The following is a 13217-nucleotide window of genomic DNA, read 5'->3' as shown; positions in this document are numbered from 1 at the left end:
TCTTCTGTAACCCTCAGTTTGTTTCCTGGAGTCCAGAGTCTCTCATGGTTTGTCTCCCTCTCTGATTTCTTCCCATTCAGTTTTCCCTCCCTTCCCTTATGGTCATCCACACTACTCCTTATGTTCCACATATGAGTGAAACCATATGATAATTGACTTTCTCTGCTTGACTTATTTCACTTAGCATAATCCCCTCCAGTGCCATCCATGTCGATGCAAATGGTGGGTATTATGGGTATTCCATTGTATATATGAACCACATCTTCTTTATCCATTCATCTGTTGAAGGGCATCTGGGCCCTATCCATTCATCTGTTGAAGGCCTTCCACAGTTTGGCCATTGTAGACACTGCTGCTATGAACATTAGGTTGTGTATGCCCTTTATTTCACTATGTCTGTATCTTTGGGGTAAATACCTAGTAATGAAATTGCTGAGTCAGATGGTAGCTCTATTTTTAATGTCTCGAGGAACCTCCATACTGTTTTCCAGACTTGCTGTACCAGCTTACATTCCCACCAACAGTGTAGGAGGGTTCTCCTTTCTCCACATCCTCTCCAACACTTGTTGTTTCCTGTATTGTTGTTTTTGGCCATTCTAACTGGTGTAAGGCAGTATCTCATTGTGCTTTTGATTTGTATTTCCCTGATGGCTAGTGATGTTGAACATTTTTTTCATGTGTCTATTAGCCATTTGTATGTCTTCTTTGGGGAACTGCCTGTTCATGTCTTCTGCCCATTTCTTGACTGGATTATTTGTTGTTTGGGTGTTGAGTTTGAGAAGTTCTTTATAGATCTTGGATACCAGCCCTTTATCTGTAGTGTCATTTGCAAATATCTTCTCCCACTCTGTGGGTTGGCTCTTTGTTTTGTTGACTGTTTCCTTTGCTGTGCAGAAGCTTTTTAAGTCCCAAAAGTCCATTTTTGCTTTTGTTTCCCTTGCCTTTAGAGACATGTCTTAAAAGAAGTCACTGTGGCCAATGTCAAAGAGGTTACTGCCTATGTTCTCCTCTAGGATTTTGATGGATTCCTGTCTCATATTGAGGTCTTTCATCCATTTTGAGCTTATCTTTGTATATGGTGTAAGAGAATGGTCCACGTTCATTCTTCTGCATGTGGCTGTCCAACTTTCCCAACACCATTTGTTGAAGAGACTATCCTTTCCTTTTTCCACTGGATATTTTTTCCTGCTTTGTCAAAGATTAGTTGACCATAAAGTTGAGGGTCCATTTCTGGGGTCTCTATTCTGTTCCATTGATCCATGTGTCTGTTTTTGTGCTGATACCATGCTATCTTGATGACTATGGCTTTAAATACAGCTTGAAGTCAGGCATTGTGATGCCCCCAGCTTTGGTTTTCTTTTTCAACCATCCCCTGGCGATTCGGGTCTTTTCTGGTTCCATACAAATTGTAGGATTGTTTGTTCCAGTTCTGTGAAAAATGTCGATGGTATTTTGATAGGGATTGCATTGAAAGTGTAGATTGTTCTGGGCAGCATAGACATTTTAACAATGTTTGTTCTTCCAATCCATGAGCATGGAATGTTTTTCCATCTCTTTGTGTCTTCCTCAGTTTCTCTCCTAAGTGTTCCATAGTTTCTGGAATATAAATCCTTTACTTCTTTGATTAAGTTTATTCCTAAGTATCTTATGGTTTTTGGTGCTATTATAAATGGAATTGATTCCCTAATTTCTCTTTCTTCGGTCACATTGTTAGTGTATAGAAGTGCAACTGATTTCTGTGCATTGATTTTGTATCCTGCTATGTTGCTGAATTGCTGTATGAGTTTCTAATAATTTGGGGGTGGATATTTTGAAGAGTTTTAATCAGGAAAGGATGCTGTATTTTGTCCGTTGCTTTTTCTGCATCAATTGAGAGTATCACATAGTTCTTGTTTCTTCTTTTGTTGATGTGATCTATCACATTGGTTGATTTGCGAATGTTGAACCACCCTTGCATCCCCGGAATAAATCTGACCTGGTCATGGTGAATAATCCTTTTAATGTAGTGTTGTATCCTATTGGCTAGGATCTTGTTGAGTATTTTGGCATTCATGTTCATCAAGGATATTGGTCTGTAATTCTCCTTTTTGATGGGGTCTTTGTCCAGTTTTGGGATCAGGGTAATGCTGGCCTCATAGAACGAGTTTGGAAGCTTTCCTTCTGTTCCTATTTTTTGGAACAGCTTCAGTAGAATAAGTATGATTTCTTCTTTAAATGTTTTGTAGAATTCCCCTGGGAAGCCATCTGGTCCTGGACTCTTGTTTTTTGGGAGGTTTTTGATTACTGTTTCAATTTCCCTGCTGGCTATTGGTCTGTTCAGATTGTCTCTTTCTTCCTGTTTCAGTCTTGGTAGTTTATAAGTGTCCAGGAATGCATTCATTTCTTGGAGATTGCCTAGTTTGTTGACATATAGCTGTTGGTAATAAGTTCTAATAATTGCCTCTATTTCTTTGGTATTGGTCATTATCTCTCCCCTTTCATTCATGATTTTATTAATTTGGGTCCTTTTTCTTTTCTTCTGGATAAGTCTGGCCAGAGGTTTATTAATCTTATTAATTCTTTCAAAGAACCATCTTCTAGTTTCGTTGATCTATTCTACTCTTCTTCTAGTTTCTATTTCATTGATTTCTGCTCTAATCTTAATTATTTCTCTTCTCCTGCTTGGCTTTATTTGCTGTTCTTTCTCCAGCTCCTTTAGGTGTAAGGTTAGCTTGTGCATTTGGGATTTTTGTAATATTTTGAGAGAGGCTTGGCTGGCTATGTACTTCCCTCTATGGACTGTGTTTGTAGTATCCCATAGGTTTTGAACAGTTGTGTTTTCATTTTCATTGTTTTGCATTAATTAATTTCCTCTTTAATTTCCTGGTTGACCCATTCATTCTTCAGCAGGATGCTTTTTAACCTCCAAGTGTTTGTGTTCCTTCCAAATTTTCCCTTGTGGTTGAGTTCCAGTTTCAATGCATTGTGGTCTTAAAATATGCAGGGAATATTCTCATTGTTTTGATATCAGTTGAGACCTGATTTGTGACCCAGTATGTGATGTATTCTGGAGAAAGTTCCATGCACACTCTAGAAGAATCAGTATTATGTTTTTTTAGGATGGTATGTTCTCTCTCTATATATATATATGAAGTCCATCTGGTCCAATGTGTCCTTCAATGCTCTTGTTTCTTTGTTGATCTTCTGCTTAGATAATCTGTCTATTGCTGTAAGTGGACTGTTGAAGTCTACTATTAATGTATTATTATCAATGTGATTCTTTACTCTGGTTAATAGTTGGTTTATGTAGTTGGCTGCTCCCATGTTGGGGGCATAGATATTTACCATTGTTAGATTTTCTGGTTGGATAGACCCTTTAAGTACGATATAGTGTCCCTACATCTCTTATTATAGTCTTTGGCTTAAAATCTAATTTCTCTGATATGAGAATTGCTATCCCAGCTTTCCTTTGAGGTCTGTTGGCATGATAAATGGTTCTCCATCCCCTCACTTTCAATCTGGATGTATCTTTAGGTTCAAAATAGGTCTCTTGTAGACAGCATGTGGATGGGTCTTGCCTTTTTATCCAATCTGCAACCCTGTGCCATTTTATGGGAGCATTTAGGCCATTCACGTTGAGAGTGATTATTGAATGATATGAATTTATTGTCACCATGTTGCCTGTGAAGTCCCTGTTTCTATAGATTGTCTCTGTAAATTTCTTTTCTATATCACTCTTGGGGTCTTTCTCGTTTTATAAAATCCCCCTTAATATTTTTGCAGGGCTGGCTTGTTGGTCACAATTCTTTCAGTTTCTGCCGGTCTTGGAAGCTCTGCATCTCTCCATCCATTCTAAATGACAGCTTTGGCAGATAAAGTATTCTTGGCTGCATGTTCTTCTCATTTAGTACCCTGAATATGTCTTTCCAACCCTTTCTGGCTTGCCAGGTCTCTGTGGATAGGTCTGATGTTATTCTGATGTTCCTCCCACTGTATGTAAGGAATCTCTTCCCCCTAACTGCCCTTAAGATGGCTTCTTTTGTTCTTAGATTTGCGAGTTTTACTATTACATGCCGGGGTGTTGGCCCATTTTCCTTGATCTTGGGCGGGGTCCTCTGTGCCTCTAGGACATGAATGTTTGTTTAATTTCCCAGATTAGGGAAGTTCTCAGCTACGATTTGCTCAGATATATCTTCTAGTCCTCTCTCTCTCTCTCCACCCTCTCAGGGATCCCAATAATTCTGACACTGGAGCGTTTCAGGGCGTCACTTATTTCTCTAATTCTGTTTTCATGGATTTTGAGCTGTTTCTCCCAAACCTTCTCTTTTTCCTTATTTTCTATCAATTGGTCTTCTAGATCGGTAACTCCTTCTTCTGCCTCATTTACCCTACTGTTAGAGTGTCTAGATTAGATTGGATCTCATTGACAGCATTTAAAAAAAAAAGATTTTATTTATTTGACAGAGAGAGACACAGTGAGAGAGGGAACACAAGCAGGGGGAGTGGGAGAGGGAGAAGCAGGCTTCCTGCCAAGCAGGGTGCCCGATGCGGGGCTTGATCCCAGGACCCTGGGATCATGACCTGATTTGAAGGCAGCCACTTAACGACTGAGCTACCCAGGAGCCCCTCATTGATAGCATGTTTAAGTTCTGCCAGTTCAACTTTCATTTCTGCTCTTAGAGACTCTATGTTGCCATTATTCGATTTCTCCATTCTAGCTATTGTCTTCATAACTGTTACCCTGAGGTCCATTTCCGACATCTTGGTTATATCTGTATCCATTTGTAAATCTGTGGCGGAAGTCACAGTCTTTGAGTCTTTCTTATTTCTGGGGTTCCTCCTCGTAGTCATTCTGTTGAGGGGTCATTGAGGGAATGTACAGAGTCCAAATTATTGACCACAACACAAGCAAGATGCACCTGTTTTTTCTTTTCTTTTCTTTTCTTTTATTATTTTATTTTATTTTATTTTAATGTTATGTTAGTCAGTGTACAATACATCATTAGTTTTTGATGTAGTGATCCACGATTCATTGTTTTCGTATAACACCCAGTGCTCCATGCAGTACATGCCCTCCTTAATAACCATCACTGGACCAACCCATCCCCCTACCCCCTCCCCTCTAAAACCCTCAGTTTGTTTCTCAGAGTCCATAGTTTCTCATGGTTCATCTCTCCCTCCGATTTCCCACCCTTCATTTCCTCCTTCCTTCTCCTAATGTCCTCCATGCTATTCCTTATGTACCACAAATAAGTGAAACCATATGATAATTGGCTTTCTCTGCTTGACTTATTTCACTTAGCATAATCACCTCCAGTCCCATCCATGTTGATGTAAAAGTTGGATATTCATCCTTTCTGATGGCCGAGTAATATTCCATTGTATATATGGACCACATCTTCTTTATCCATTCATCTGTTGAAGGGCATCTTGGCTCTTTCCACAGTTTGGCTATTGCGGACATTGCTGCTATGAACAATGGGGTGCATATAGCCCTCCTTTTCACTACATCTGTGTCTTTGGGGTAAATACCCAGTAGTGCAATTGCTGGGTCATGGGGTAGCTCTATTTTTAATTTTCTGAGGCACCTCCACACTGTTTTCCAAAGTGGCTGTACCAACTTGCATTCCCACCAACGGTGTAAGAGGGTTCCCCTTTCTCCACAACCTCTCCAACATTTGTTGTTTCTTGCCTTGTCCATTTTTGCCATTCTGACTGGTGTAAGGTGGTATCTCAATGTGGTTTTGATTTGAATTTCCCTGATGGCTAATGATGATGAACATTTTTTCATGTCTGTTAGCTATTTGTATGTCTTCTTCAGAGAAGTGTCTGTTCATGTCTTCTGCCCATTTTTTGACTTGATTATTTGTTTTTTGGGGTGTTGAGTTTGAGAAGTTCTTTATAGACCTTGGATACCAGCCTTTTATCTGTAGTGTCATTTGTAAATATCTTCTCCCATTGTGTGGGTTGCCTCTTTGTTTTGTTGACTGTCTCCTTTGCTGTGCAGAAGCTTTTTATCTTGATGAAGTCCCAAAAGTTCATTTTTGCTTTTGTTTCACTAGCCTTTGGAGATGTATCTTGAAAGAAGTTGTTGTGGGCGATGTCAAAGAGGTTACTGCCTATGTTCTCCTCTAGGATTTTGATGGATTCCTGTCTCACATTGAGATCTTTCATCCATTTTGAGTTTATCTTTGTGTGTGGTGTTAGAGAGTGGTCAGGTTTCATTACTCTGTATATAGCTGTCCAATTTTCCTAGTACCATTTATTGAAGAGACTGTCTTTTTTCCATTGCATATTTTTTCCTGCTTTGTTGAAGATTATTTGACTATAGAGTTGAGGGTCCATATCTGGGCTCTCTATTCTGTTCCATTGGTCTATATGTCTGTTTTTGTGCCAGTACCATGCTGTCTTGGTGATCACTGCTTTGTAATATAGCTTGAAATTGGCCACGTGATGCCCCCAGTGTTGTTTTTCTTTTTCAACATTTCCTCGGCGATTTGAGGTCTTTTCTTATTCCATACAAATTGTAGGATTGTTTGTTCCAGCACTTTGAAAAATGTCATTGGAATTTTGATTGGGAGATGCACCTGTTTATATGGACCTTATGGTTGTTGGCCTCTTGTTCTCCCAGCCTGTCTTCTGGGGGATGGGCCTGCTGCAGTGTTACTCAGGCAACCCTGTTTGGTCAGAGTTGCCCTGCCCCCTGTGTGGGGGCGGGATGGGCTCAGTGACAACCGGATTTTTGGGGCTTCTGTTCTCTGGCAGCTTTCCCTGGCGGCTTTCCTTGTCTCTTCTGAGAGTCAGAGCAGAAGAGACTGTTTCCAACCCTCTGCCTCAGAGCAGAGAGATTGCAGTCTGTTCTTCAGTGAGCTCTCCAGACCACACTATCTCCATTTCTGTCTGTGCTGCTATAAACTGCAGCGTCCTGGGTTGTGTGCCCCTCAGCAGGGCTCCCAGTCTTCCCCTCCAGGTCGGGGCATGTATTTGCCCTTTGTGCTCTAAAACCACCAGCTGCCGCCAGTTCACACGGGTGGCCCTGCCACTCCAGGTTTCAGTCCGGGGGGCTGCCCCACCACTACCAGTCTGCGAGTCTGTGCCCCATCCCCAGTGCGGGAGACTATTGGGATCCTGCAGTGCAGAATCCCAAATGCTCCCTCCCCCTTCTGTTTATCTTCCATTATCTGCCTGCAGAATCATGGCTCTCCACTTCATACCTCAAAACTAACCGCCTGCGATATTCTGTTTGTAGAGATCCAGGTCTGTCTTCTTACATCTCAGGCTTATTGTTCAGAGTGGTCTGGTGGATATCAGCTCAATTCAGGGGACTGGTTGGAAGAGGGTATCCTATTCCTCTGTCATCTTTTCCCAAGTCCTTTATTTATATTTTATTTTATTTTTTTATTATATTATGTTAATCACCATATAGTACATCATTAGTTTTTGATGTAGTGTTCCATGGTTCATTGTTTGCATATAACACCCAGTGCTCCATGCAATACGTGTCCTCCTTAATACCCATCACCGGGCTAACCCATCCCCTCACCCCCCTCCCCTCTAAAACCCTCAGTTTGTTTCTTGGAATCCATAGTCTCATTTATTCATTTTTATTTATTTAATTTAATTTTATTTTATTTTAATTTTATTTTATTATGTTATGTTAGTCAGCATACAATACATCATTAGTTTTTGATGTAGTGATCCACGGTTCATTGTTTTCATATAACACCCAGTGCTCCATGCAGTACATGTCCTCCTTAATACCCATCACCGGGTCAACCCATCCCCCCACCCACCTCCCCTCTAAAACCCTCAGTTTGTTTCTCAGCGTCCATAGTCTCTCATGGTTCATCTCTCCCTCCGATTTCTTCCCCCTTCATTTTTCCCTTCCTTCTCCTAATGTCCTCCATGCTATTCCTTATGTTCCACAAATAAGTGAAACCGTATGATAATTGACTTTCTCTACTTGACTTATTTCACTTAGCATAATCTCCTCCAGTCCCATCCATGTTGATGTTAAAGTTGGGTATTCATCCTTTCTGATGGCTGAGTAATATTCCATTGTATATATGGACCACATCTTCTTTATCCATTCATCTGTTAAAGGGCATCTCAGCTCTTTCCACAGTTTGGCTATTGCAGACATTGCTGCTATGAACATTGGGGTGCATATGGCCCTTCTTTTCACTACTCTTAATAACAAGTTTTTCTTCTTTTCTTGTCTTTATTAGAGATTTTTAAAAAAGATTTTATTTATATTTATTTATTTGACAGAGAGAGAGAAGAGAACTGCAGGGGGAGTAGCAGAGGGAGAGGGAAAAGCAGGCTCTCCACTGATGTATTATTTGTTTCAGCATACAGGTCTGTGATTCATCAGTCTTACACAATTCACAGTGCTCATCATAGCACATACCCTCCCCAAAAAAGTCAACTGCTTTGAATGATTACCATGAGCTACTTTTTCTAGTCAGTATTACAGATAACATGCCCCTCCTTGCTGGACTTTTAAAATAATTGTTACATTGACCCTAAGCAGGGTGCTCCCAGTGGCCTGTCCATGACACATCCTGACCACATCCAGTCATTCAGGAGCCCAGGCTTCTCCCATTGAGTCTGGTGTCTCAAAGGGACTTAGGGCTCTATTGTATCTCTGCATTCAATGGCAGCCATTCTGCCAAAGTAAAAAAAAAAAAATGGGAACATTAAAAATAGCAATGTTTGTCAGGGGTTGGGGAGAGGAAGGAGCCAATAGAGCTCAGATGATTTTAAGGGCAGTGAAACTCTCCTGTACTATAAGTGTGTGTGTGTGTGTGTGTGTGTGTGTGTGTGGTGAACATTACATAGATATCACAAAAGGTATAGACTGGAGAACACCAAGAATGAACCTTGAGGTAAACTATGGACTCTGAGTGATAAGGATGTGTCCATAGAGTTTCATCCTGTGTAAGTAATGTACCATCTGGTGGGGGATGTTGATAGTGGGGAAGGCTGTCCATGTGTGTGATTTTAGTAGATGTGTGGAACCTCTCTTCACTTTCTGCTCAGTTTTGCTGTGAACCTCAAACTGTTCCTAAAAAAAACTCTAGTAAAGGGGCACCTGGGTGACTCAGTCAGTTAAGCATCTGCCTTAGGCTCATGTCATGATCCCTGGGTCCTGGGATTGAGCCCCACATCATTTATTTATTTTTAAATTTAAATTCAATTAGCCAAGGTATAGTACATCATTAGTTTTTGATATAATGTTCAATGATTCATTAGTTCAGTATAACACCCAGTGCTCATCATATCATGTGCCCTCTTTAATGCTCATCACCCAGTTCAATTTAATTAACATATACTGTATTATTGGTTTCAGAGGTACAATCCAGTGATTCATCAGTTGCATACAGCACCCAGTGCTCATTACTTTAAGTACCCTTCTTAATGCTCATTGCCCAATTATCCCATTCCCCCACCCACCTCTCCTCCAGCAACCTTCAATTTGTTTCCTGGAGTTCAGTGTCTCTTATGGTAAGCCTCCCTTTCAATTTTCATCTTATTTTATTTTTCCTTTCCTTCATTATATTCCTCTGTAATGTTTCTTAGATTCCACAGATCAGTGACATCATATGGTATTTATCTTTCTCTGACTGACTTATTTCACTTAACATAGTACCCTCTAGTTTCACCCATGTCATTGCAAATGGCAAGATATCATTCTTTTTGGTGGCTGAGTAATATTCCATTGTGTGTGTGTGTGTGTGTGTGTGTGTGTGTGTGTGTGTGTACACATATATATATACCACATTTTTTTTTTAAAGATTTTATTTATTTGTGTCAGAGAGAGAGAGAGAGAGCACAAGCAGGGGCAGTGGCAGGCAGAGGAGGCAGAAGGAGAAGCAGGTTCCCCACCGAGCAGGGAGCCCGATGCAGGACTCGATCCCAGGACGCTGGGATCATGACCTGAGCCGAAGGCAGATGCTTAACGACTGAGCCACCCAGGCGCCCCATATATACCACATCTTTATTGATTTATATTTCAATGAACATCTGGGCTCTTTCCATATTTTGGCTATTGTGGACATTGGTGCTATTGCACTACTACGTATTTATCCAAAGGATACAAACATAGTGATTCAAAGGGGCACATGCAGTCCAATGTTTATAGCAGCAATGTCTAATGATGCTTTGAAAATTAGTGTTTATTCAAAGAATGAATGCTGATGGATAGATTTGTATGACTTGATTACTATTTAGGGTAACTATCATATATTCAGTTATTTTTTATGTGTACACTTATAGTATAACAATTATTTTCTTTCACTAATAAACTAATATGACTAGTGTTGTGTTTATCACATAGCACAGTGATCAAAGTTTGTATAGTCTTTCTTAAAATATTTAAAAGTAAATGGAATATATTCTGAGTCTATTCAGAAAACTTAGCCCGTGTTTTGTTTTTTCATAGAACTTCTGCCCCCAGTAGGGACTTCTGATCTTGAACACCCATTGATGAATTTCACTTTAATTTGAATTTCAAAAGTGAAGGTGGAAGAAAATGCAATGTTTATAACAGCAGTGTCCACAAATAGCCCAAGATATATATATATATATGCAAAATAAGTCAGAGAAAGACAAATATCATATGATTTCACTCATATGTGGAATTTAAGAAACAAAACAAGAAAAGTAAAATCAGATAAAAACAGAGAAGGAGGCAAACCATAAGAGACTCTTAACTATGGGAAACAAACTGAGGGTTGCTGGAGGGGAGGTAGGTGTGGGGATGGGTTTATTGAGTGATGGGCATTAAAGAGGACACGTGATTTAATGAGCACTGGGTGTTATATGGAACTGATGAATAACTGAACTCTATCTCTGAAACTAATGATACAGTATATGTTAATTAATTGAATTTAAATAAGATAAAGAAAAAAAAGAAATCTGCATTTGATCCTTTGGCAGGGAGCTATGTTTGTTTGTGAAGATGAAAAAGAAGAGAAACTATACCTTGTTGGAAAGTTTATTAACAATTTTTATGCAATACAGGAGGTCATGACAATAAATTCAAAAGTAGTAGTATGAAGTACCAGTGGTGGCACAAAAGATGCAAATATTCTGACTAATCAACTACTACAGAATTTTTTGTTCAGGACATGGAATGTGTTACAATATTATTAGAGAAATTTTGGCTCCAAAATCATGTTTCTTAGCTCCCTGGATAGGTTTGTCAATGGTCAATTAAAATAAAATCTGGAAAGTCCAAAATCTGAGTCTCAGACATTTTTAAAAAATGCTTATTTTATCCCAAAGCACTCAAATCACTTTGTTATATAGTTCTGAATATAGTTCCAAGTGCTATTTACTTCTTCCATTCACTGTTTTCTAACCACAGAGCTTAGTGATTATGGAGACTTACAAAAAAAAAAACAACAAAAAAACCTGCACCAAACAAGAGGAGTAGAGTACAGTGCTACAGTTAAATAAAAGAACAGATATATGCCCCACTAAGAAAAGAAAGGATAATGGTAAATATCTTAATTCCATGCTATATTCTCATTTCTTCTTGGGTTAGTTCTTATCTTGAGTTAGTTTGTTTTCTGTTGGCCTCAAATGATTATTCGAAGTAATAACACCTTTGTTCTTGGGCATATTCATAGAGTGGAGTGTTGCTATCTAAGTAAAAGGAACCTGAGTCTGTTCTCTCCCTTTTATGGCAACCTCTGGCCTCCATGTTTCTTGCCTGCTTATCGTCCACATCCTGACTATATATTCTGATGCTTCCTAACAAACTTGATTCGGGCCCTTGCTTTTGCCTTTCCCCACTCCACATGATTGTACTGCTTGATAAATATCTATACCCATATTCTTCAGTTCCTTTAGGGTCTTGGCTATCATGAGAGTGACTGGAAATGAATCCTTGACTTCTGCTTCTGCTGTCAATTGACTGCCCATAGCTGTCACTTGATTGTCCATGGCTATATACTTGTCTTTCATTGGTGCTGAATCCAGATTGACCCTGGATGTCTCCTGATTGTCTATTACTTGATCCCTGTCTTACTAAATTTGTGCTGGATCTTTCCTGCTCATGAGAAGATGTATCTCCCAAATGCTGCTGGCTGGATCCATGTATACCTATAGTGTTGAATTCTGATTGTCCATGCCTAGACCCTGATGGTTCATGAATCTGTTTCCCCCAATCTTCTGAATGCTCTTTATTATCACTATGGGATCCATGCTTTAGAGTTGAGCTAAATGCTGAATGGCTGTGAGCTAATATGGACTGTCCATGGCTGGATACAGAATGATTGCTTGGCTGCCTATGAGTAGTAGATCCCTGCCTTCCATAAGGAACATGGGTGTCACTTGATGGTTCGTGGCTTACTACTGAATGCCCATGAATAGATCCCTGCCTTCTAGTTACATTGGATCCGGACTTATTATGGGACTCAATTGACTGTCCATGACTTGAGCTTTGTCTTCCTACTATTTCAGATGCTTTTGATCCTGTATGGTTAAACCTAGAAACTGATTGTCCATGTATAGACGCTTGATTGTTTGCAGCTCTATCTAATGACTGCAAAGGGCTAGAATTGCGGCTGCTTGTTCTGCTGCCCCCAGAAGGTCCATACCCAGACTGCCCATAGTCATATTCTGCACTTCCATAACTGCCATGTTTCCATCCTTGACCTGATCCATGTTGTTGTCTTCCACTAATCTGTGACTGAGAATGACTTATTCTAGATTGGGGATGACTGCTATGTGACTGTTTCCTTATGCTATCCTTGGACTGCCTGTGAGTATCACGTGACTGTGTATGGCTGGACCCATGTCTCTCTATTTTGCCAGTTCCTAATTGCCCATGGGAAGATGTGGTATGTCCCTGAACAGAGCCTGATGATGTAGATTTGTCTCCTGTCTGCTCATGGGAGGACCCAAAATTCTGTGAACTTCTAGAAACTGGTTGCTTATGAATTGATGTCCGCCCTTGATCTATGACTGACTGTTTAGAACTATCTCCTGACTGTTCATTCCTAGATTTATACTTTCCAGTTGTATCAGTACCAGTGTGTTTGGGGTCAGACCCGGAATGCCCATGGCTCAAAACTGAGTGCCTTTCATTGTCACTGGCCGCATGGACAGTAGATCCCCTTCTCCCAGTCCTATTGGATTCTGTCCTGGTGGGATGTCCATCCCCAGACCCAGCATGTCCCCTGGTGTCTCCTGACTGTCCATGAGTAGTTCCCTGTCTCCCTTTGACT

The 13217-nt window shown here is 40.2% G+C and overlaps 1 protein-coding gene across 1 annotated transcript in view; it reads right to left on the bottom strand.

Moving 5' to 3' along the window:
- Window positions 1-13217, bottom strand: part of LOC116627311 (filaggrin-2-like) — a 40251-nt gene that overhangs the window by 22762 nt on the left and 4272 nt on the right. The gene's annotated exons all lie outside the window — the stretch shown is intronic.

Source organism: Phoca vitulina, unplaced genomic scaffold, assembly GCF_004348235.1.
Source record: "Phoca vitulina isolate PV1807 unplaced genomic scaffold, GSC_HSeal_1.0 scaffold96, whole genome shotgun sequence".
NCBI lineage: Eukaryota > Metazoa > Chordata > Mammalia > Carnivora > Phocidae > Phoca > Phoca vitulina.
Note: the sequence above shows the minus strand (reverse complement) of the source record. Positions and strands in the feature narration are given on the sequence as shown.